The sequence below is a fragment of the Hydractinia symbiolongicarpus genome, chromosome 9, assembly GCF_029227915.1.
Source record: "Hydractinia symbiolongicarpus strain clone_291-10 chromosome 9, HSymV2.1, whole genome shotgun sequence".
NCBI classification, from domain to species: domain Eukaryota; kingdom Metazoa; phylum Cnidaria; class Hydrozoa; order Anthoathecata; family Hydractiniidae; genus Hydractinia; species Hydractinia symbiolongicarpus.
Genome location: NC_079883.1, coordinates 8,771,635 through 8,793,887, shown reverse-complemented (window position 1 = coordinate 8,793,887; position 22,253 = coordinate 8,771,635). Strand labels below are relative to the sequence as shown.

The following is a 22,253-nucleotide window of genomic DNA, read 5'->3' as shown; positions in this document are numbered from 1 at the left end:
ACTATGTCGCCGTCCATCCGTACGCGGTGACAGTTGTAAGCTTTACAGTAACGTGACATGCTCCACAAGCAGTTACGGTGTGTGGACGATGCCTATCATGGCAACGCTTGTTCTTTATCGCTTCTCGGCCTAATGGCTAAGATCAAGTGTAGTATCTGTTCTTATCAGTTTAATATCTGGTAGGCCATTCTCTGAATGGTCAGTATATTAATCTGATTTTTGGCCTTGGGTCATGGAGGTGGATTCATTCACGCCGTGACCACGGGTTGCCTTGGTGTTGCACTATTACCGATGGCGGCCCACATAAGCAATAAAAGAATAATAGCAGTCCTCTTTCCGACGGCACTCTGCATAGTCTACGGCGGGAACAAAACGCGTACACTGGGGGAGAATACAGCCTATGCCCCGCGACACGGCAGTTTATAACACACTCAAGCCACAAGCATTAACAAACTTTGAAGGGTACCCTCATGCTACGGTGCAGTTCCAACTCATACTTACCTGACGGGGAAGTAAAGACTGATCAATGAGGGTTTTCTTCCAGAGTGAGGCTCTTGCATTGCACTACGCTTGGGCTGACCTCTGCGATTACTGCAAACGTCAGTAACTCGACCGTACAATTTCTGGTAGTGGGGGCCTGCGTCCGCGCTCGCCCCCTCCTTAAGTCAAAATGAATGAGCTTAGAAAAGTTGCGCGGCCAAATGTCGGTGGTGACTTAAACGCTAAGGTAAAACCTCGCTTGGCTGTTACGAAACGTGATTGCGATATAAGTCCTCGGAAGGCGGCGGAATTTTATTTTATTTGCCATTCCGTCAGGGTTATTGGATGATCGGCAATAGATCGAGTTTGTATGCATTTGAAAGCTCTTTTTTCTCGTACTATCACCTGAAAATGTCGTAGGAAAATGTCATAGGAAACACTTTCAACAACCGCCACGTTCCTTAATTGTTATAACAAGAAATATATCACAGCAAATGAAAATGAAAAGCCTACGACACCGGGAGTTCCCAGGCGGTACCCCATCCAAGTACTATCCCGGCCCGACGATGCTTAACTTCCGTGATCAGACGAGAACGGGTGTGTTCATCGTGGTATGGCCGTAGACATTAGTAGGTGCAAATACGTGCAATTTATTTTGACGTTGTGATCAAATTTTTTTATTTAATTTCTTTGAGTTACTTAGGACAAGGCGTATGCATGGATTATCTATTAGACTTTAAGGTTATAGTTTTGTGAAAAAAACAATGTTTTTTTAAAGATGTGTGGCTATAAAAATAGCCGTTGTTTTCTGAGTGTAGCGGTTTACTTCTTCTGTCCTTTGTCGTTCTTCTTTGGGAGTAAGACAGCTTGAATGTTTGGCAAAACACCACCAGCTGCAATGGTTACACCGCTCAAAAGTTTGTTTAATTCTTCATCATTACGAACAGCCAATTGTAAATGTCTTGGAATAATCCTAGCTTTTTTGTTGTCTCTTGCTGCGTTACCAGCCAACTCCAATATCTCAGCAGATAAATATTCCAAGACGGCTGCTAAGTAAACTGGTGCTCCAGATCCAATTCGGTTAGCATAGTGCCCTCTACGAAGGAATCTATGCACTCTACCGACTGGAAATTGAAGTCCAGCTCTTGAGGATCTTGTCTTGGCTTTAGCCTTAGCTTTTCCACCTTTTCCACGTCCAGACATAACTGCGATTTGATTTGTAAGTTAATACAAAAACGTACGAATATTTAACGTAAGTGTTAACGAAATAAACTTTACTCGTTTTTTCATCATAAAAATAGGATCGAAATCATGTTTTTTTAACCAATCATAATTAAGTATTAAACAAAAGATTTTTTTTTTAACCAATTAAATTGCGTATCGGCGTTTTCGGATCGAATTCGATCCGATTTTTTTACTTATAAACAAAAAGTTTTGACTTGCAGTTTAATGCTTATTTACAAGTTAAGTAGCAAAAATTTTTAACCATGTCTGACGCAGCAGCTAAAGGAGGAAAACAGGCACCTAAAGTAGCCAAGAAAGGTGAAAAAAGAGCCGGCAAAAAAGGAGGAAAGATTGGTGGAACTGGTGAAAAGAAACGCAAGAGAAAGAGAAAGGAAAGTTATGCTATTTACATCTACAATGTTTTGAAACAAGTTCACCCAGATGTCGGAGTTTCAAGCAAAGCTATGAGCATCATGAACTCATTTGTCAACGACATCTTTGAGCGCATTGCTTCCGAAGCTTCGCGTTTGGCTCTTCAAAACAAAAAGTCGACCATCTCTTCTCGTGAAATTCAAACCGCAGTACGTCTTCTCTTGCCTGGAGAACTTGCAAAACACGCAGTCAGTGAAGGAACAAAAGCCGTCACAAAATACACAAGCAGCAAGTAAACCAACGTCTACCAAACACAAACGGTCTTTTTTAAGACCACACATCTTTAAAAAAACATTTACTTGGCGTCACTACAAGTTAACCGAAGTTAATAAAACTTCTAAATAATGTGCTTAAGAACACTAGCCTACATTTAAAATACTTCCCCATGTGTGTGTGGATTAGCTTCACTTTTCATACGTATTATTAGCTGTACTTGCAGAAAAGACAAGTACATTGATCCATGTTATTGCTTACATTTAACTTAACCCAGCTTTTCACGGAAACACTCCCAGGCAAATTAACCCTACAAAGTATTTCTAAATTTTTTTTGTGTCATATATGACATAGTATCGTATAGCAATAAATGTAACTGTGACAAGACTTTACACATTGTGTAATTTGGAAGCGTGCACAAAGTAATGTTTTAAAAGATTTGTGGCTATAAAAATAGCCGTTTTTGTTGAGCAATGACAACGCTTAACCTCCGAATCCGTAAAGAGTTCTTCCTTGACGTTTTAAGGCATAAACAACATCCATAGCGGTAACGGTCTTGCGTTTAGCGTGCTCTGTGTAGGTTACAGCATCACGAATAACATTCTCTAAGAAAACCTTCAGTACACCTCTGGTTTCCTCATAGATAAGGCCAGAGATACGTTTGACACCACCTCGTCGAGCAAGACGCCGAATAGCAGGTTTTGTGATTCCCTGAATGTTATCACGAAGAATTTTTCGGTGACGTTTAGCACCTCCTTTTCCCAATCCTTTACCTCCTTTTCCGCGTCCAGACATATTGATATAGTTGCGTACAGAACGAGTACAAAAACAACGTTTGAGTTAACAGAATTCAGACAGCTTTAAAAAGAGGCCATAAAATTACCTACTGCTCGTGGAAACACCCTAATTAACCAATAGAGTTGCGTCATTACAAAATGTTCCGAACATTTTGTACATTTTTTTAAGTAAAACTGTAGTTTTTTTAAAAATTCGTGGTCTTAATGTTTCAGTAAGGCAATAAATTTGGCATCGTTGGAATTCGCCAAACCTTCTGCTACTTACTAAAAAAAAAAAAAGTCAAAAGCTTTTGTGTATCAGAAGATACAGCCGTTTTCCCGTAGCCAAAAAACACAGATTTTATAAAAATGTTAAAGTAATGAGCGTAATGTCATTATGCAGCCAATCAGAAATTACTTTCTTAGCACCAATCAAATGGTTTGTTTTGAACCTTAGCTGTCAATCAATATGAGAAATAAAACTTTGGCGCGATAGTGCATTTTAGACCGTCTTGTGTATCCGTACTACATCGACTTCTTAAAATATGGCTCGTACAAAGCAAACTGCACGTAAATCTACTGGAGGAAAGGCTCCACGAAAACAACTCGCCACTAAAGCTGCGAGGAAAAGCGCACCAGCTACTGGAGGAGTGAAAAAACCACATCGTTACAGACCTGGTACAGTTGCTCTCAGAGAAATCAGAAGATACCAGAAGTCAACCGAGCTCTTGATCCGCAAGTTGCCTTTCCAGCGTCTTGTGCGAGAAATTGCTCAGGACTTCAAAACAGATCTGCGATTCCAGAGCACAGCCGTTATGGCTCTGCAAGAGGCTTCTGAAGCGTACCTTGTTGGCTTGTTCGAGGATACTAACTTGTGTGCCATTCACGCAAAACGAGTTACAATCATGCCTAAAGACATCCAGTTGGCAAGAAGAATTCGTGGGGAACGTGCCTAAGCATCTTACCAAACAAAAAACGGCTATTTTTATAGCCACACATCCATAAAAAATATTACGGCTAGCTTTTTATATCAAACTTTGTCCTGCTTTCTGTTTAAATTTTATGCTACATAAAAATTTTATGCTACATAAAGTTTGACAATGTTAAAAATATGAAGGGCAAGAAAAGTAAAAGCAAGAAAATAAGAAATTTAAAAACGAAAATACTTAAACTTAGGGAATCTAATCTTAAATTTACTCTTTTTTAACTGTTTAAGTGACTTAAACAAGTTTAACTTTGTACCAAGATAATGTTTTTTTGTAAATGTGTGGCTATAAAAATAGCCGTTTGTTAATGTAATAGCCAGATACACACAAATTATTTTTTTGCGGTCTTCTTTGCTGCCTTTTTGGGAGTCTTTTTGACCTTCTTTGCTGCAGGTTTTTTAGCAACAGGCTTCTTTGTGGGTTTCTTAGCTGCTGGTTTCTTAGCCGAGGCTTTCTTTGTGGCAGGCTTCTTTGCTGCTTTCTTTGGCGTGCTCTTCTTTGCTGGCTTCTTTTTTGGTGTACTTTTCTTTGCAGTAGGCTTCTTTGCCGTTGGCTTTTTTGCTGCGGCCTTTTTCTTAGGTTTTTCTTTTTTTACCTGACCTAGCTTGAATGATCCAGAAGCACCAGTGCCTTTAGTTTGAATCAAATCGCCTGATGTTACTCCTCGTTTAAGAGCCATTTTCAGATGATGATCTGAGTTTTCAGCAACTTTGTAATTTGCATGAATATATTTTGTAATAGCTTGGCGAGATGAACCACCGCGTTCCTTTAGGGTAGCGATAGCAGCCTTGATCATGTCCACATATTTAGGGTGATCAGCTGTCTTCTTTGCAGCAGGTTTCTTCTTGGGTGCGATTTTCTTTGGAGAAGCTGCTTCACTCATTTTTAATGTTTTCTTACAACAATCCAACGATAAACGATGCTTGTTATCACAGTAGAAGTATACTAAACATTACCGTGTAAATGAGATATAATTTAAGACGGTGCGAAGTATGCGGACGTAAAAGTACCACTCCCGGGAATTGATTTGGCGCGAAAACAGAAATGTGTGTTTCTGTACATCGTATAATGTCCGTTTTGGGTGCCGCGACTATGCGAAAGCATGTTAATTTTTATTTGTAGTACGACGCAATAGTCTGCAAGAGAAGCTGCTGGAGTTTGAGGTCTTCAGCATTACATCTAGTCTGTTAATTTGGGCTTCTTCCGCGCTCGTGTTAGGATTTTCATAAAGCGTTCTTTGGTTTGCGTTGCGTATGTCGGCCTACATCATCGACACGGCCTGTTTCCGGCTATTAGGAGCAATTCATATATTGGGCACTGCGTTTCGACTTTTTTATTAGACCACAGTAAAAAAATTCACTCACAGAAGTCCCTTTCTTTCATGGCTACAAACACGAAGAATTCTGTCGTAAGTAAAACGAATGCGCAAGCCAAAATGACGATGGGGCGAAGTCATAAGCATGGCCCTGTGGCCCAATGGATAAGGCATCTGACTACGAATCAGGGGATTCCAGGTTCGACTCCTGGCAGGGTCGCACTGTCGCATTTCGGCTGCATGGTCTACTGTGTAACGCGCGCGCACGTTCTGGCGTAATGCGTTGATAAACGGAATGTACGCAGACATATTGGAAAGTAATATCACGCACTTAGTATCGTCGCCTTTGTTAGCATTCATGTAAGTTACCATCCACTCGCTACAGTCGCTCTCCATCCTACGGCTAAATCAACAGCCGTGATTTTTACTATGTCGCCGTCCATCCGTACGCGGTGACAGTTGTAAGCTTTACAGTAACGTGACATGCTCCACAAGCAGTTACGGTGTGTGGACGATGCCTATCATGGCAACGCTTGTTCTTTATCGCTTCTCGGCCTAATGGCTAAGATCAAGTGTAGTATCTGTTCTTATCAGTTTAATATCTGGTAGGCCATTCTCTGAATGGTCAGTATATTAATCTGATTTTTGGCCTTGGGTCATGGAGGTGGATTCATTCACGCCGTGACCACGGGTTGCCTTGGTGTTGCACTATTACCGATGGCGGCCCACATAAGCAATAAAAGAATAATAGCAGTCCTCTTTCCGACGGCACTCTGCATAGTCTACGGCGGGAACAAAACGCGTACACTGGGGGAGAATACAGCCTATGCCCCGCGACACGGCAGTTTATAACACACTCAAGCCACAAGCATTAACAAACTTTGAAGGGTACCCTCATGCTACGGTGCAGTTCCAACTCATACTTACCTGACGGGGAAGTAAAGACTGATCAATGAGGGTTTTCTTCCAGAGTGAGGCTCTTGCATTGCACTACGCTTGGGCTGACCTCTGCGATTACTGCAAACGTCAGTAACTCGACCGTACAATTTCTGGTAGTGGGGGCCTGCGTCCGCGCTCGCCCCCTCCTTAAGTCAAAATGAATGAGCTTAGAAAAGTTGCGCGGCCAAATGTCGGTGGTGACTTAAACGCTAAGGTAAAACCTCGCTTGGCTGTTACGAAACGTGATTGCGATATAAGTCCTCGGAAGGCGGCGGAATTTTATTTTATTTGCCATTCCGTCAGGGTTATTGGATGATCGGCAATAGATCGAGTTTGTATGCATTTGAAAGCTCTTTTTTCTCGTACTATCACCTGAAAATGTCGTAGGAAAATGTCATAGGAAACACTTTCAACAACCGCCACGTTCCTTAATTGTTATAACAAGAAATATATCACAGCAAATGAAAATGAAAAGCCTACGACACCGGGAGTTCCCAGGCGGTCCCCCATCCAAGTACTATCCCGGCCCGACGATGCTTAACTTCCGTGATCAGACGAGAACGGGTGTGTTCATCGTGGTATGGCCGTAGACATTAGTAGGTGCAAATACGTGCAATTTATTTTGACGTTGTGATCAAATTTTTTTATTTAATTTCTTTGAGTTACTTAGGACAAGGCGTATGCATGGATTATCTATTAGACTTTAAGGTTATAGTTTTGTGAAAAAAACAATGTTTTTTTAAAGATGTGTGGCTATAAAAATAGCCGTTGTTTTCTGAGTGTAGCGGTTTACTTCTTCTGTCCTTTGTCGTTCTTCTTTGGGAGTAAGACAGCTTGAATGTTTGGCAAAACACCACCAGCTGCAATGGTTACACCGCTCAAAAGTTTGTTTAATTCTTCATCATTACGAACAGCCAATTGTAAATGTCTTGGAATAATCCTAGCTTTTTTGTTGTCTCTTGCTGCGTTACCAGCCAACTCCAATATCTCAGCAGATAAATATTCCAAGACGGCTGCTAAGTAAACTGGTGCTCCAGATCCAATTCGGTTAGCATAGTGCCCTCTACGAAGGAATCTATGCACTCTACCGACTGGAAATTGAAGTCCAGCTCTTGAGGATCTTGTCTTGGCTTTAGCCTTAGCTTTTCCACCTTTTCCACGTCCAGACATAACTGCGATTTGATTTGTAAGTTAATACAAAAACGTACGAATATTTAACGTAAGTGTTAACGAAATAAACTTTACTCGTTTTTTCATCATAAAAATAGGATCGAAATCATGTTTTTTTAACCAATCATAATTAAGTATTAAACAAAAGATTTTTTTTTTAACCAATTAAATTGCGTATCGGCGTTTTCGGATCGAATTCGATCCGATTTTTTTACTTATAAACAAAAAGTTTTGACTTGCAGTTTAATGCTTATTTACAAGTTAAGTAGCAAAAATTTTTAACCATGTCTGACGCAGCAGCTAAAGGAGGAAAACAGGCACCTAAAGTAGCCAAGAAAGGTGAAAAAAGAGCCGGCAAAAAAGGAGGAAAGATTGGTGGAACTGGTGAAAAGAAACGCAAGAGAAAGAGAAAGGAAAGTTATGCTATTTACATCTACAATGTTTTGAAACAAGTTCACCCAGATGTCGGAGTTTCAAGCAAAGCTATGAGCATCATGAACTCATTTGTCAACGACATCTTTGAGCGCATTGCTTCCGAAGCTTCGCGTTTGGCTCTTCAAAACAAAAAGTCGACCATCTCTTCTCGTGAAATTCAAACCGCAGTACGTCTTCTCTTGCCTGGAGAACTTGCAAAACACGCAGTCAGTGAAGGAACAAAAGCCGTCACAAAATACACAAGCAGCAAGTAAACCAACGTCTACCAAACACAAACGGTCTTTTTTAAGACCACACATCTTTAAAAAAACATTTACTTGGCGTCACTACAAGTTAACCGAAGTTAATAAAACTTCTAAATAATGTGCTTAAGAACACTAGCCTACATTTAAAATACTTCCCCATGTGTGTGTGGATTAGCTTCACTTTTCATACGTATTATTAGCTGTACTTGCAGAAAAGACAAGTACATTGATCCATGTTATTGCTTACATTTAACTTAACCCAGCTTTTCACGGAAACACTCCCAGGCAAATTAACCCTACAAAGTATTTCTAAATTTTTTTTGTGTCATATATGACATAGTATCGTATAGCAATAAATGTAACTGTGACAAGACTTTACACATTGTGTAATTTGGAAGCGTGCACAAAGTAATGTTTTAAAAGATTTGTGGCTATAAAAATAGCCGTTTTTGTTGAGCAATGACAACGCTTAACCTCCGAATCCGTAAAGAGTTCTTCCTTGACGTTTTAAGGCATAAACAACATCCATAGCGGTAACGGTCTTGCGTTTAGCGTGCTCTGTGTAGGTTACAGCATCACGAATAACATTCTCTAAGAAAACCTTCAGTACACCTCTGGTTTCCTCATAGATAAGGCCAGAGATACGTTTGACACCACCTCGTCGAGCAAGACGCCGAATAGCAGGTTTTGTGATTCCCTGATGTTATCACGAAGAATTTTTCGGTGGACGTTTAGCACCTCCTTTTCCCAATCCTTTACCTCCTTTTCCCGCGTCCAGACATATTGATATAGTTGCGTACAGAACGAGTACAAAAACAACGTTTGAGTTAACAGAATTCAGACAGCTTTAAAAAGAGGCCATAAAATTACCTACTGCTCGTGGAACACCCTAATTAACCAATTAGAGTTGCGTCATTACAAAATGTTCCGAACATTTTGTACATTTTTTTAAGTAAAACTGTAGTTTTTTTAAAAATCGTGGTCTTAATGTTTCAGTAAGGCAATAAATTTGCATCGTTGGAATTCGCCAAACCTTCTGCTACTTACTAAAAAAAAAAAAAAGGTCAAAAGCTTTTGTGTATCAGAAGATACAGCCGTTTTCCCCGTAGCCAAAAAACACAGATTTTATAAAAATGTTAAAGTAATGAGCGTAATGTCATTATGCAGCCAATCAGAAATTACTTTCTTAGCACCAATCAAATGGTTTGTTTTGAACCTTAGCTGTCAATCAATATGAGAAATAAAACTTTGGCGCGATAGTGCTTTTTAGACCGTCTTGTGTATCCGTACTACATCGACTTCTTAAAATATGGCTCGTACAAAGCAAACTGCACGTAAATCTACTGGAGGAAAGGCTCCACGAAAACAACTCGCCACTAAAGCTGCGAGGAAAAGCGCACCAGCTACTGGAGGAGTGAAAAAACCACATCGTTACAGACCTGGTACAGTTGCTCTCAGAGAAATCAGAAGATACCAGAAGTCAACCGAGCTCTTGATCCGCAAGTTGCCTTTCCAGCGTCTTGTGCGAGAAATTGCTCAGGACTTCAAAACAGATCTGCGATTCCAGAGCACAGCCGTTATGGCTCTGCAAGAGGCTTCTGAAGCGTACCTTGTTGGCTTGTTCGAGGATACTAACTTGTGTGCCATTCACGCAAAACGAGTTACAATCATGCCTAAAGACATCCAGTTGGCAAGGAAGAATTCGTGGGGAACGTGCCTAAGCATCTTACCAAACAAAAAACGGCTATTTTTATAGCCACACATCCTAAAAAATATTACGGCTAGCTTTTTATATCAACTTTGTCCTGCTTTCTGTTTAAATTTTATGCTACATAAAAATTTTATGCTACATAAAGTTTGACAATGTTAAAAATATGAAGGGCAAGAAAAGTAAAAGCAAGAAAATAAGAAATTTAAAACGAAAATACTTAAACTTAGGGAATCTAATCTTAAATTTACTCTTTTTTAACTGTTTAAGTGACTTAAACAAGTTTAACTTTGTACAAGATAATGTTTTTTTGTAAATGGTGGCTATAAAAATAGCCGTTTGTTAATGTAATAGCCAGATACACACAAATTATTTTTTTGCGGTCTTCTTTGCTGCCTTTATGGGAGTCTTTTTGACCTTCTTTGCTGCAGGTTTTTTAGCAACAGGCTTCTTTGTGGGTTTCTTAGCTGCTGGTTTCTAGCCGAGGCTTTCTTTGTGGCAGGCTTCTTTGCTGCTTTCTTTGGCGTGCTCTTCTTTGCTGGCTTCTTTTTTGGTGTACTTTTCTTTGCAGTAGGCTTCTTTGCCGTTGGCTTTTTTGCTGCGGCCTTTTTCTTAGGTTTTTCTTTTTTTACCTGACCTAGCTTGAATGATCCAGAAGCACCAGTGCCTTTAGTTTGAATCAAATCGCCTGATGTTACTCCTCGTTTAAGAGCCATTTTCAGATGATGATCTGAGTTTTCAGCAACTTTGTAATTTGCATGAATATATTTTGTAATAGCTTGGCGAGATGAACCACCGCGTTCCTTTAGGGTAGCGATAGCAGCCTTGATCATGTCCACATATTTAGGGTGATCAGCTGTCTTCTTTGCAGCAGTTTCTTCTTGGGTGCGATTTTCTTTGAGAAGCTGCTTCACTCATTTTTAATGTTTCTTAATGTTTTCTTACAACAATCCAACGATAAACGATGCTTGTTATCACAGTAGAAGTATACTAAACATTACCGTGTAAATGAGATATAATTTAAGACGGTGCGAAGTATGCGGACGTAAAAGTACCACTCCCGGGAATTGATTTGGCGCGAAAACAGAAATGTGTGTTTCTGTACATCGTATAATGTCCGTTTTGGGTGCCGCGACTATGCGAAAGCATGTTAATTTTTATTTGTAGTACGACGCAATAGTCTGCAAGAGAAGCTGCTGGAGTTTGAGGTCTTCAGCATTACATCTAGTCTGTTAATTTGGGCTTCTTCCGCGCTCGTGTTAGGATTTTCATAAAGCGTTCTTTGGTTTGCGTTGCGTATGTCGGCCTACATCATCGACACGGCCTGTTTCCGGCTATTAGGAGCAATTCATATATTGGGCACTGCGTTTCGACTTTTTTATTAGACCACAGTAAAAAAATTCACTCACAGAAGTCCCTTTCTTTCATGGCTACAAACACGAAGAATTCTGTCGTAAGTAAAACGAATGCGCAAGCCAAAATGACGATGGGGCGAAGTCATAAGCATGGCCCTGTGGCCCAATGGATAAGGCATCTGACTACGAATCAGGGGATTCCAGGTTCGACTCCTGGCAGGGTCGCACTGTCGCATTTCGGCTGCATGGTCTACTGTGTAACGCGCGCGCACGTTCTGGCGTAATGCGTTGATAAACGGAATGTACGCAGACATATTGGAAAGTAATATCACGCACTTAGTATCGTCGCCTTTGTTAGCATTCATGTAAGTTACCATCCACTCGCTACAGTCGCTCTCCATCCTACGGCTAAATCAACAGCCGTGATTTTTACTATGTCGCCGTCCATCCGTACGCGGTGACAGTTGTAAGCTTTACAGTAACGTGACATGCTCCACAAGCAGTTACGGTGTGTGGACGATGCCTATCATGGCAACGCTTGTTCTTTATCGCTTCTCGGCCTAATGGCTAAGATCAAGTGTAGTATCTGTTCTTATCAGTTTAATATCTGGTAGGCCATTCTCTGAATGGTCAGTATATTAATCTGATTTTTGGCCTTGGGTCATGGAGGTGGATTCATTCACGCCGTGACCACGGGTTGCCTTGGTGTTGCACTATTACCGATGGCGGCCCACATAAGCAATAAAAGAATAATAGCAGTCCTCTTTCCGACGGCACTCTGCATAGTCTACGGCGGGAACAAAACGCGTACACTGGGGGAGAATACAGCCTATGCCCCGCGACACGGCAGTTTATAACACACTCAAGCCACAAGCATTAACAAACTTTGAAGGGTACCCTCATGCTACGGTGCAGTTCCAACTCATACTTACCTGACGGGGAAGTAAAGACTGATCAATGAGGGTTTTCTTCCAGAGTGAGGCTCTTGCATTGCACTACGCTTGGGCTGACCTCTGCGATTACTGCAAACGTCAGTAACTCGACCGTACAATTTCTGGTAGTGGGGGCCTGCGTCCGCGCTCGCCCCCTCCTTAAGTCAAAATGAATGAGCTTAGAAAAGTTGCGCGGCCAAATGTCGGTGGTGACTTAAACGCTAAGGTAAAACCTCGCTTGGCTGTTACGAAACGTGATTGCGATATAAGTCCTCGGAAGGCGGCGGAATTTTATTTTATTTGCCATTCCGTCAGGGTTATTGGTATGATCGGCAATAGATCGAGTTTGTATGCATTTGAAAGCTCTTTTTTCTCGTACTATCACCTGAAAATGTCGTAGGAAAATGTCATAGGAAACACTTTCAACAACCGCCACGTTCCTTAATTGTTATAACAAGAAATATATCACAGCAAATGAAAATGAAAAGCCTACGACACCGGGAGTTCCCAGGCGGTCCCCCATCCAAGTACTATCCCGGCCCGACGATGCTTAACTTCCGTGATCAGACGAGAACGGGTGTGTTCATCGTGGTATGGCCGTAGACATTAGTAGGTGCAAATACGTGCAATTTATTTTGACGTTGTGATCAAATTTTTTTATTTAATTTCTTTGAGTTACTTAGGACAAGGCGTATGCATGGATTATCTATTAGACTTTAAGGTTATAGTTTTGTGAAAAAAACAATGTTTTTTTAAAGATGTGTGGCTATAAAAATAGCCGTTGTTTTCTGAGTGTAGCGGTTTACTTCTTCTGTCCTTTGTCGTTCTTCTTTGGGAGTAAGACAGCTTGAATGTTTGGCAAAACACCACCAGCTGCAATGGTTACACCGCTCAAAAGTTTGTTTAATTCTTCATCATTACGAACAGCCAATTGTAAATGTCTTGGAATAATCCTAGCTTTTTTGTTGTCTCTTGCTGCGTTACCAGCCAACTCCAATATCTCAGCAGATAAATATTCCAAGACGGCTGCTAAGTAAACTGGTGCTCCAGATCCAATTCGGTTAGCATAGTGCCCTCTACGAAGGAATCTATGCACTCTACCGACTGGAAATTGAAGTCCAGCTCTTGAGGATCTTGTCTTGGCTTTAGCCTTAGCTTTTCCACCTTTTCCACGTCCAGACATAACTGCGATTTGATTTGTAAGTTAATACAAAAACGTACGAATATTTAACGTAAGTGTTAACGAAATAAACTTTACTCGTTTTTTCATCATAAAAATAGGATCGAAATCATGTTTTTTTAACCAATCATAATTAAGTATTAAACAAAAGATTTTTTTTTTAACCAATTAAATTGCGTATCGGCGTTTTCGGATCGAATTCGATCCGATTTTTTTACTTATAAACAAAAAGTTTTGACTTGCAGTTTAATGCTTATTTACAAGTTAAGTAGCAAAAATTTTTAACCATGTCTGACGCAGCAGCTAAAGGAGGAAAACAGGCACCTAAAGTAGCCAAGAAAGGTGAAAAAAGAGCCGGCAAAAAAGGAGGAAAGATTGGTGGAACTGGTGAAAAGAAACGCAAGAGAAAGAGAAAGGAAAGTTATGCTATTTACATCTACAATGTTTTGAAACAAGTTCACCCAGATGTCGGAGTTTCAAGCAAAGCTATGAGCATCATGAACTCATTTGTCAACGACATCTTTGAGCGCATTGCTTCCGAAGCTTCGCGTTTGGCTCTTCAAAACAAAAAGTCGACCATCTCTTCTCGTGAAATTCAAACCGCAGTACGTCTTCTCTTGCCTGGAGAACTTGCAAAACACGCAGTCAGTGAAGGAACAAAAGCCGTCACAAAATACACAAGCAGCAAGTAAACCAACGTCTACCAAACACAAACGGTCTTTTTTAAGACCACACATCTTTAAAAAAACATTTACTTGGCGTCACTACAAGTTAACCGAAGTTAATAAAACTTCTAAATAATGTGCTTAAGAACACTAGCCTACATTTAAAATACTTCCCCATGTGTGTGTGGATTAGCTTCACTTTTCATACGTATTATTAGCTGTACTTGCAGAAAAGACAAGTACATTGATCCATGTTATTGCTTACATTTAACTTAACCCAGCTTTTCACGGAAACACTCCCAGGCAAATTAACCCTACAAAGTATTTCTAAATTTTTTTTGTGTCATATATGACATAGTATCGTATAGCAATAAATGTAACTGTGACAAGACTTTACACATTGTGTAATTTGGAAGCGTGCACAAAGTAATGTTTTAAAAGATTTGTGGCTATAAAAATAGCCGTTTTTGTTGAGCAATGACAACGCTTAACCTCCGAATCCGTAAAGAGTTCTTCCTTGACGTTTTAAGGCATAAACAACATCCATAGCGGTAACGGTCTTGCGTTTAGCGTGCTCTGTGTAGGTTACAGCATCACGAATAACATTCTCTAAGAAAACCTTCAGTACACCTCTGGTTTCCTCATAGATAAGGCCAGAGATACGTTTGACACCACCTCGTCGAGCAAGACGCCGAATAGCAGGTTTTGTGATTCCCTGAATGTTATCACGAAGAATTTTTCGGTGACGTTTAGCACCTCCTTTTCCCAATCCTTTACCTCCTTTTCCGCGTCCAGACATATTGATATAGTTGCGTACAGAACGAGTACAAAAACAACGTTTGAGTTAACAGAATTCAGACAGCTTTAAAAAGAGGCCATAAAATTACCTACTGCTCGTGGAAACACCCTAATTAACCAATAGAGTTGCGTCATTACAAAATGTTCCGAACATTTTGTACATTTTTTTAAGTAAAACTGTAGTTTTTTTAAAAATTCGTGGTCTTAATGTTTCAGTAAGGCAATAAATTTGGCATCGTTGGAATTCGCCAAACCTTCTGCTACTTACTAAAAAAAAAAAAAGTCAAAAGCTTTTGTGTATCAGAAGATACAGCCGTTTTCCCGTAGCCAAAAAACACAGATTTTATAAAAATGTTAAAGTAATGAGCGTAATGTCATTATGCAGCCAATCAGAAATTACTTTCTTAGCACCAATCAAATGGTTTGTTTTGAACCTTAGCTGTCAATCAATATGAGAAATAAAACTTTGGCGCGATAGTGCATTTTAGACCGTCTTGTGTATCCGTACTACATCGACTTCTTAAAATATGGCTCGTACAAAGCAAACTGCACGTAAATCTACTGGAGGAAAGGCTCCACGAAAACAACTCGCCACTAAAGCTGCGAGGAAAAGCGCACCAGCTACTGGAGGAGTGAAAAAACCACATCGTTACAGACCTGGTACAGTTGCTCTCAGAGAAATCAGAAGATACCAGAAGTCAACCGAGCTCTTGATCCGCAAGTTGCCTTTCCAGCGTCTTGTGCGAGAAATTGCTCAGGACTTCAAAACAGATCTGCGATTCCAGAGCACAGCCGTTATGGCTCTGCAAGAGGCTTCTGAAGCGTACCTTGTTGGCTTGTTCGAGGATACTAACTTGTGTGCCATTCACGCAAAACGAGTTACAATCATGCCTAAAGACATCCAGTTGGCAAGAAGAATTCGTGGGGAACGTGCCTAAGCATCTTACCAAACAAAAAACGGCTATTTTTATAGCCACACATCCATAAAAAATATTACGGCTAGCTTTTTATATCAAACTTTGTCCTGCTTTCTGTTTAAATTTTATGCTACATAAAAATTTTATGCTACATAAAGTTTGACAATGTTAAAAATATGAAGGGCAAGAAAAGTAAAAGCAAGAAAATAAGAAATTTAAAAACGAAAATACTTAAACATAGGGAATCTAATCTTAAATTTACTCTTTTTTAACTGTTTAAGTGACTTAAACAAGTTTAACTTTGTACCAAGATAATGTTTTTTTGTAAATGTGTGGCTATAAAAATAGCCGTTTGTTAATGTAATAGCCAGATACACACAAATTATTTTTTTGCGGTCTTCTTTGCTGCCTTTTTGGGAGTCTTTTTGACCTTCTTTGCTGCAGGTTTTTTAGCAACAGGCTTCTTTGTGGGTTTCTTAGCTGCTGGTTTCTTAGCCGAGGCTTTCTTTGTGGCAGGCTTCTTTGCTGCTTTCTTTGGCGTGCTCTTCTTTGCTGGCTTCTTTTTTGGTGTACTTTTCTTTGCAGTAGGCTTCTTTGCCGTTGGCTTTTTTGCTGCGGCCTTTTTCTTAGGTTTTTCTTTTTTTACCTGACCTAGCTTGAATGATCCAGAAGCACCAGTGCCTTTAGTTTGAATCAAATCGCCTGATGTTACTCCTCGTTTAAGAGCCATTTTCAGATGATGATCTGAGTTTTCAGCAACTTTGTAATTTGCATGAATATATTTTGTAATAGCTTGGCGAGATGAACCACCGCGTTCCTTTAGGGTAGCGATAGCAGCCTTGATCATGTCCACATATTTAGGGTGATCAGCTGTCTTCTTTGCAGCAGGTTTCTTCTTGGGTGCGATTTTCTTTGGAGAAGCTGCTTCACTCATTTTTAATGTTTTCTTACAACAATCCAACGATAAACGATGCTTGTTATCACAGTAGAAGTATACTAAACATTACCGTGTAAATGAGATATAATTTAAGACGGTGCGAAGTATGCGGACGTAAAAGTACCACTCCCGGGAATTGATTTGGCGCGAAAACAGAAATGTGTGTTTCTGTACATCGTATAATGTCCGTTTTGGGTGCCGCGACTATGCGAAAGCATGTTAATTTTTATTTGTAGTACGACGCAATAGTCTGCAAGAGAAGCTGCTGGAGTTTGAGGTCTTCAGCATTACATCTAGTCTGTTAATTTGGGCTTCTTCCGCGCTCGTGTTAGGATTTTCATAAAGCGTTCTTTGGTTTGCGTTGCGTATGTCGGCCTACATCATCGACACGGCCTGTTTCCGGCTATTAGGAGCAATTCATATATTGGGCACTGCGTTTCGACTTTTTTATTAGACCACAGTAAAAAAATTCACTCACAGAAGTCCCTTTCTTTCATGGCTACAAACACGAAGAATTCTGTCGTAAGTAAAACGAATGCGCAAGCCAAAATGACGATGGGGCGAAGTCATAAGCATGGCCCTGTGGCCCAATGGATAAGGCATCTGACTACGAATCAGGGGATTCCAGGTTCGACTCCTGGCAGGGTCGCACTGTCGCATTTCGGCTGCATGGTCTACTGTGTAACGCGCGCGCACGTTCTGGCGTAATGCGTTGATAAACGGAATGTACGCAGACATATTGGAAAGTAATATCACGCACTTAGTATCGTCGCCTTTGTTAGCATTCATGTAAGTTACCATCCACTCGCTACAGTCGCTCTCCATCCTACGGCTAAATCAACAGCCGTGATTTTTACTATGTCGCCGTCCATCCGTACGCGGTGACAGTTGTAAGCTTTACAGTAACGTGACATGCTCCACAAGCAGTTACGGTGTGTGGACGATGCCTATCATGGCAACGCTTGTTCTTTATCGCTTCTCGGCCTAATGGCTAAGATCAAGTGTAGTATCTGTTCTTATCAGTTTAATATCTGGTAGGCCATTCTCTGAATGGTCAGTATATTAATCTGATTTTTGGCCTTGGGTCATGGAGGTGGATTCATTCACGCCGTGACCACGGGTTGCCTTGGTGTTGCACTATTACCGATGGCGGCCCACATAAGCAATAAAAGAATAATAGCAGTCCTCTTTCCGACGGCACTCTGCATAGTCTACGGCGGGAACAAAACGCGTACACTGGGGGAGAATACAGCCTATGCCCCGCGACACGGCAGTTTATAACACACTCAAGCCACAAGCATTAACAAACTTTGAAGGGTACCCTCATGCTACGGTGCAGTTCCAACTCATACTTACCTGACGGGGAAGTAAAGACTGATCAATGAGGGTTTTCTTCCAGAGTGAGGCTCTTGCATTGCACTACGCTTGGGCTGACCTCTGCGATTACTGCAAACGTCAGTAACTCGACCGTACAATTTCTGGTAGTGGGGGCCTGCGTCCGCGCTCGCCCCCTCCTTAAGTCAAAATGAATGAGCTTAGAAAAGTTGCGCGGCCAAATGTCGGTGGTGACTTAAACGCTAAGGTAAAACCTCGCTTGGCTGTTACGAAACGTGATTGCGATATAAGTCCTCGGAAGGCGGCGGAATTTTATTTTATTTGCCATTCCGTCAGGGTTATTGGATGATCGGCAATAGATCGAGTTTGTATGCATTTGAAAGCTCTTTTTTCTCGTACTATCACCTGAAAATGTCGTAGGAAAATGTCATAGGAAACACTTTCAACAACCGCCACGTTCCTTAATTGTTATAACAAGAAATATATCACAGCAAATGAAAATGAAAAGCCTACGACACCGGGAGTTCCCAGGCGGTCCCCCATCCAAGTACTATCCCGGCCCGACGATGCTTAACTTCCGTGATCAGACGAGAACGGGTGTGTTCATCGTGGTATGGCCGTAGACATTAGTAGGTGCAAATACGTGCAATTTATTTTGACGTTGTGATCAAATTTTTTTATTTAATTTCTTTGAGTTACTTAGGACAAGGCGTATGCATGGATTATCTATTAGACTTTAAGGTTATAGTTTTGTGAAAAAAACAATGTTTTTTTAAAGATGTGTGGCTATAAAAATAGCCGTTGTTTTCTGAGTGTAGCGGTTTACTTCTTCTGTCCTTTGTCGTTCTTCTTTGGGAGTAAGACAGCTTGAATGTTTGGCAAAACACCACCAGCTGCAATGGTTACACCGCTCAAAAGTTTGTTTAATTCTTCATCATTACGAACAGCCAATTGTAAATGTCTTGGAATAATCCTAGCTTTTTTGTTGTCTCTTGCTGCGTTACCAGCCAACTCCAATATCTCAGCAGATAAATATTCCAAGACGGCTGCTAAGTAAACTGGTGCTCCAGATCCAATTCGGTTAGCATAGTGCCCTCTACGAAGGAATCTATGCACTCTACCGACTGGAAATTGAAGTCCAGCTCTTGAGGATCTTGTCTTGGCTTTAGCCTTAGCTTTTCCACCTTTTCCACGTCCAGACATAACTGCGATTTGATTTGTAAGTTAATACAAAAACGTACGAATATTTAACGTAAGTGTTAACGAAATAAACTTTACTCGTTTTTTCATCATAAAAATAGGATCGAAATCATGTTTTTTTAACCAATCATAATTAAGTATTAAACAAAAGATTTTTTTTTTAACCAATTAAATTGCGTATCGGCGTTTTCGGATCGAATTCGATCCGATTTTTTTACTTATAAACAAAAAGTTTTGACTTGCAGTTTAATGCTTATTTACAAGTTAAGTAGCAAAAATTTTTAACCATGTCTGACGCAGCAGCTAAAGGAGGAAAACAGGCACCTAAAGTAGCCAAGAAAGGTGAAAAAAGAGCCGGCAAAAAAGGAGGAAAGATTGGTGGAACTGGTGAAAAGAAACGCAAGAGAAAGAGAAAGGAAAGTTATGCTATTTACATCTACAATGTTTTGAAACAAGTTCACCCAGATGTCGGAGTTTCAAGCAAAGCTATGAGCATCATGAACTCATTTGTCAACGACATCTTTGAGCGCATTGCTTCCGAAGCTTCGCGTTTGGCTCTTCAAAACAAAAAGTCGACCATCTCTTCTCGTGAAATTCAAACCGCAGTACGTCTTCTCTTGCCTGGAGAACTTGCAAAACACGCAGTCAGTGAAGGAACAAAAGCCGTCACAAAATACACAAGCAGCAAGTAAACCAACGTCTACCAAACACAAACGGTCTTTTTTAAGACCACACATCTTTAAAAAAACATTTACTTGGCGTCACTACAAGTTAACCGAAGTTAATAAAACTTCTAAATAATGTGCTTAAGAACACTAGCCTACATTTAAAATACTTCCCCATGTGTGTGTGGATTAGCTTCACTTTTCATACGTATTATTAGCTGTACTTGCAGAAAAGACAAGTACATTGATCCATGTTATTGCTTACATTTAACTTAACCCAGCTTTTCACGGAAACACTCCCAGGCAAATTAACCCTACAAAGTATTTCTAAATTTTTTTTGTGTCATATATGACATAGTATCGTATAGCAATAAATGTAACTGTGACAAGACTTTACACATTGTGTAATTTGGAAGCGTGCACAAAGTAATGTTTTAAAAGATTTGTGGCTATAAAAATAGCCGTTTTTGTTGAGCAATGACAACGCTTAACCTCCGAATCCGTAAAGAGTTCTTCCTTGACGTTTTAAGGCATAAACAACATCCATAGCGGTAACGGTCTTGCGTTTAGCGTGCTCTGTGTAGGTTACAGCATCACGAATAACATTCTCTAAGAAAACCTTCAGTACACCTCTGGTTTCCTCATAGATAAGGCCAGAGATACGTTTGACACCACCTCGTCGAGCAAGACGCCGAATAGCAGGTTTTGTGATTCCCTGAATGTTATCACGAAGAATTTTTCGGTGACGTTTAGCACCTCCTTTTCCCAATCCTTTACCTCCTTTTCCGCGTCCAGACATATTGATATAGTTGCGTACAGAACGAGTACAAAAACAACGTTTGAGTTAACAGAATTCAGACAGCTTTAAAAAGAGGCCATAAAATTACCTACTGCTCGTGGAAACACCCTAATTAACCAATAGAGTTGCGTCATTACAAAATGTTCCGAACATTTTGTACATTTTTTTAAGTAAAACTGTAGTTTTTTTAAAAATTCGTGGTCTTAATGTTTCAGTAAGGCAATAAATTTGGCATCGTTGGAATTCGCCAAACCTTCTGCTACTTACTAAAAAAAAAAAAAGTCAAAAGCTTTTGTGTATCAGAAGATACAGCCGTTTTCCCGTAGCCAAAAAACACAGATTTTATAAAAATGTTAAAGTAATGAGCGTAATGTCATTATGCAGCCAATCAGAAATTACTTTCTTAGCACCAATCAAATGGTTTGTTTTGAACCTTAGCTGTCAATCAATATGAGAAATAAAACTTTGGCGCGATAGTGCATTTTAGACCGTCTTGTGTATCCGTACTACATCGACTTCTTAAAATATGGCTCGTACAAAGCAAACTGCACGTAAATCTACTGGAGGAAAGGCTCCACGAAAACAACTCGCCACTAAAGCTGCGAGGAAAAGCGCACCAGCTACTGGAGGAGTGAAAAAACCACATCGTTACAGACCTGGTACAGTTGCTCTCAGAGAAATCAGAAGATACCAGAAGTCAACCGAGCTCTTGATCCGCAAGTTGCCTTTCCAGCGTCTTGTGCGAGAAATTGCTCAGGACTTCAAAACAGATCTGCGATTCCAGAGCACAGCCGTTATGGCTCTGCAAGAGGCTTCTGAAGCGTACCTTGTTGGCTTGTTCGAGGATACTAACTTGTGTGCCATTCACGCAAAACGAGTTACAATCATGCCTAAAGACATCCAGTTGGCAAGAAGAATTCGTGGGGAACGTGCCTAAGCATCTTACCAAACAAAAAACGGCTATTTTTATAGCCACACATCCATAAAAAATATTACGGCTAGCTTTTTATATCAAACTTTGTCCTGCTTTCTGTTTAAATTTTATGCTACATAAAAATTTTATGCTACATAAAGTTTGACAATGTTAAAAATATGAAGGGCAAGAAAAGTAAAAGCAAGAAAATAAGAAATTTAAAAACGAAAATACTTAAACTTAGGGAATCTAATCTTAAATTTACTCTTTTTTAACTGTTTAAGTGACTTAAACAAGTTTAACTTTGTACCAAGATAATGTTTTTTTGTAAATGTGTGGCTATAAAAATAGCCGTTTGTTAATGTAATAGCCAGATACACACAAATTATTTTTTTGCGGTCTTCTTTGCTGCCTTTTTGGGAGTCTTTTTGACCTTCTTTGCTGCAGGTTTTTTAGCAACAGGCTTCTTTGTGGGTTTCTTAGCTGCTGGTTTCTTAGCCGAGGCTTTCTTTGTGGCAGGCTTCTTTGCTGCTTTCTTTGGCGTGCTCTTCTTTGCTGGCTTCTTTTTTGGTGTACTTTTCTTTGCAGTAGGCTTCTTTGCCGTTGGCTTTTTTGCTGCGGCCTTTTTCTTAGG

At 40.2% G+C, this 22,253-nt stretch overlaps 15 non-coding genes across 15 annotated transcripts; 11 read left to right on the top strand and 4 right to left on the bottom strand.

Annotated features, from left to right (window-relative positions):
- Positions 1-116: 116 nt before the first annotated feature.
- LOC130660823 (U2 spliceosomal RNA) lies at positions 117-308 on the top strand. The gene has a single exon (XR_008988019.1). It is a non-coding gene; the product is annotated as a U2 spliceosomal RNA (small nuclear RNA).
- A 185-nt stretch (positions 309-493) lies between these two features.
- LOC130659770 (U1 spliceosomal RNA) lies at positions 494-658 on the top strand. Its single transcript, XR_008986974.1, has one exon. It is a non-coding gene; the product is annotated as a U1 spliceosomal RNA (small nuclear RNA).
- A 328-nt stretch (positions 659-986) lies between these two features.
- Positions 987-1,105, bottom strand: LOC130658865 (5S ribosomal RNA). The gene has a single exon (XR_008986077.1). It is a non-coding gene; the product is annotated as a 5S ribosomal RNA (ribosomal RNA).
- Positions 1,106-5,573: 4,468 nt separating this feature from the next.
- Trnar-acg (transfer RNA arginine (anticodon ACG)) lies at positions 5,574-5,646 on the top strand. Its single transcript has one exon. It is a non-coding gene; the product is annotated as a tRNA-Arg (tRNA).
- A 322-nt stretch (positions 5,647-5,968) lies between these two features.
- On the top strand, positions 5,969-6,160 carry LOC130660822 (U2 spliceosomal RNA). Its single transcript, XR_008988018.1, has one exon. It is a non-coding gene; the product is annotated as a U2 spliceosomal RNA (small nuclear RNA).
- A 185-nt stretch (positions 6,161-6,345) lies between these two features.
- On the top strand, positions 6,346-6,510 carry LOC130659768 (U1 spliceosomal RNA). Its single transcript, XR_008986972.1, has one exon. It is a non-coding gene; the product is annotated as a U1 spliceosomal RNA (small nuclear RNA).
- Positions 6,511-6,838: 328 nt separating this feature from the next.
- LOC130661171 (5S ribosomal RNA) lies at positions 6,839-6,957 on the bottom strand. The gene has a single exon (XR_008988366.1). It is a non-coding gene; the product is annotated as a 5S ribosomal RNA (ribosomal RNA).
- A 4,473-nt stretch (positions 6,958-11,430) lies between these two features.
- Trnar-acg (transfer RNA arginine (anticodon ACG)) lies at positions 11,431-11,503 on the top strand. The gene has a single exon. It is a non-coding gene; the product is annotated as a tRNA-Arg (tRNA).
- Positions 11,504-11,825: 322 nt separating this feature from the next.
- LOC130660821 (U2 spliceosomal RNA) lies at positions 11,826-12,017 on the top strand. Its single transcript, XR_008988017.1, has one exon. It is a non-coding gene; the product is annotated as a U2 spliceosomal RNA (small nuclear RNA).
- A 185-nt stretch (positions 12,018-12,202) lies between these two features.
- Positions 12,203-12,367, top strand: LOC130659767 (U1 spliceosomal RNA). The gene has a single exon (XR_008986971.1). It is a non-coding gene; the product is annotated as a U1 spliceosomal RNA (small nuclear RNA).
- Positions 12,368-12,696: 329 nt separating this feature from the next.
- LOC130661159 (5S ribosomal RNA) lies at positions 12,697-12,815 on the bottom strand. Its single transcript, XR_008988354.1, has one exon. It is a non-coding gene; the product is annotated as a 5S ribosomal RNA (ribosomal RNA).
- Positions 12,816-17,283: 4,468 nt separating this feature from the next.
- Trnar-acg (transfer RNA arginine (anticodon ACG)) lies at positions 17,284-17,356 on the top strand. Its single transcript has one exon. It is a non-coding gene; the product is annotated as a tRNA-Arg (tRNA).
- A 322-nt stretch (positions 17,357-17,678) lies between these two features.
- On the top strand, positions 17,679-17,870 carry LOC130660820 (U2 spliceosomal RNA). The gene has a single exon (XR_008988016.1). It is a non-coding gene; the product is annotated as a U2 spliceosomal RNA (small nuclear RNA).
- A 185-nt stretch (positions 17,871-18,055) lies between these two features.
- LOC130659765 (U1 spliceosomal RNA) lies at positions 18,056-18,220 on the top strand. Its single transcript, XR_008986970.1, has one exon. It is a non-coding gene; the product is annotated as a U1 spliceosomal RNA (small nuclear RNA).
- A 328-nt stretch (positions 18,221-18,548) lies between these two features.
- On the bottom strand, positions 18,549-18,667 carry LOC130661147 (5S ribosomal RNA). The gene has a single exon (XR_008988342.1). It is a non-coding gene; the product is annotated as a 5S ribosomal RNA (ribosomal RNA).
- Between the last annotated feature and the right edge of the window lie 3,586 nt (positions 18,668-22,253).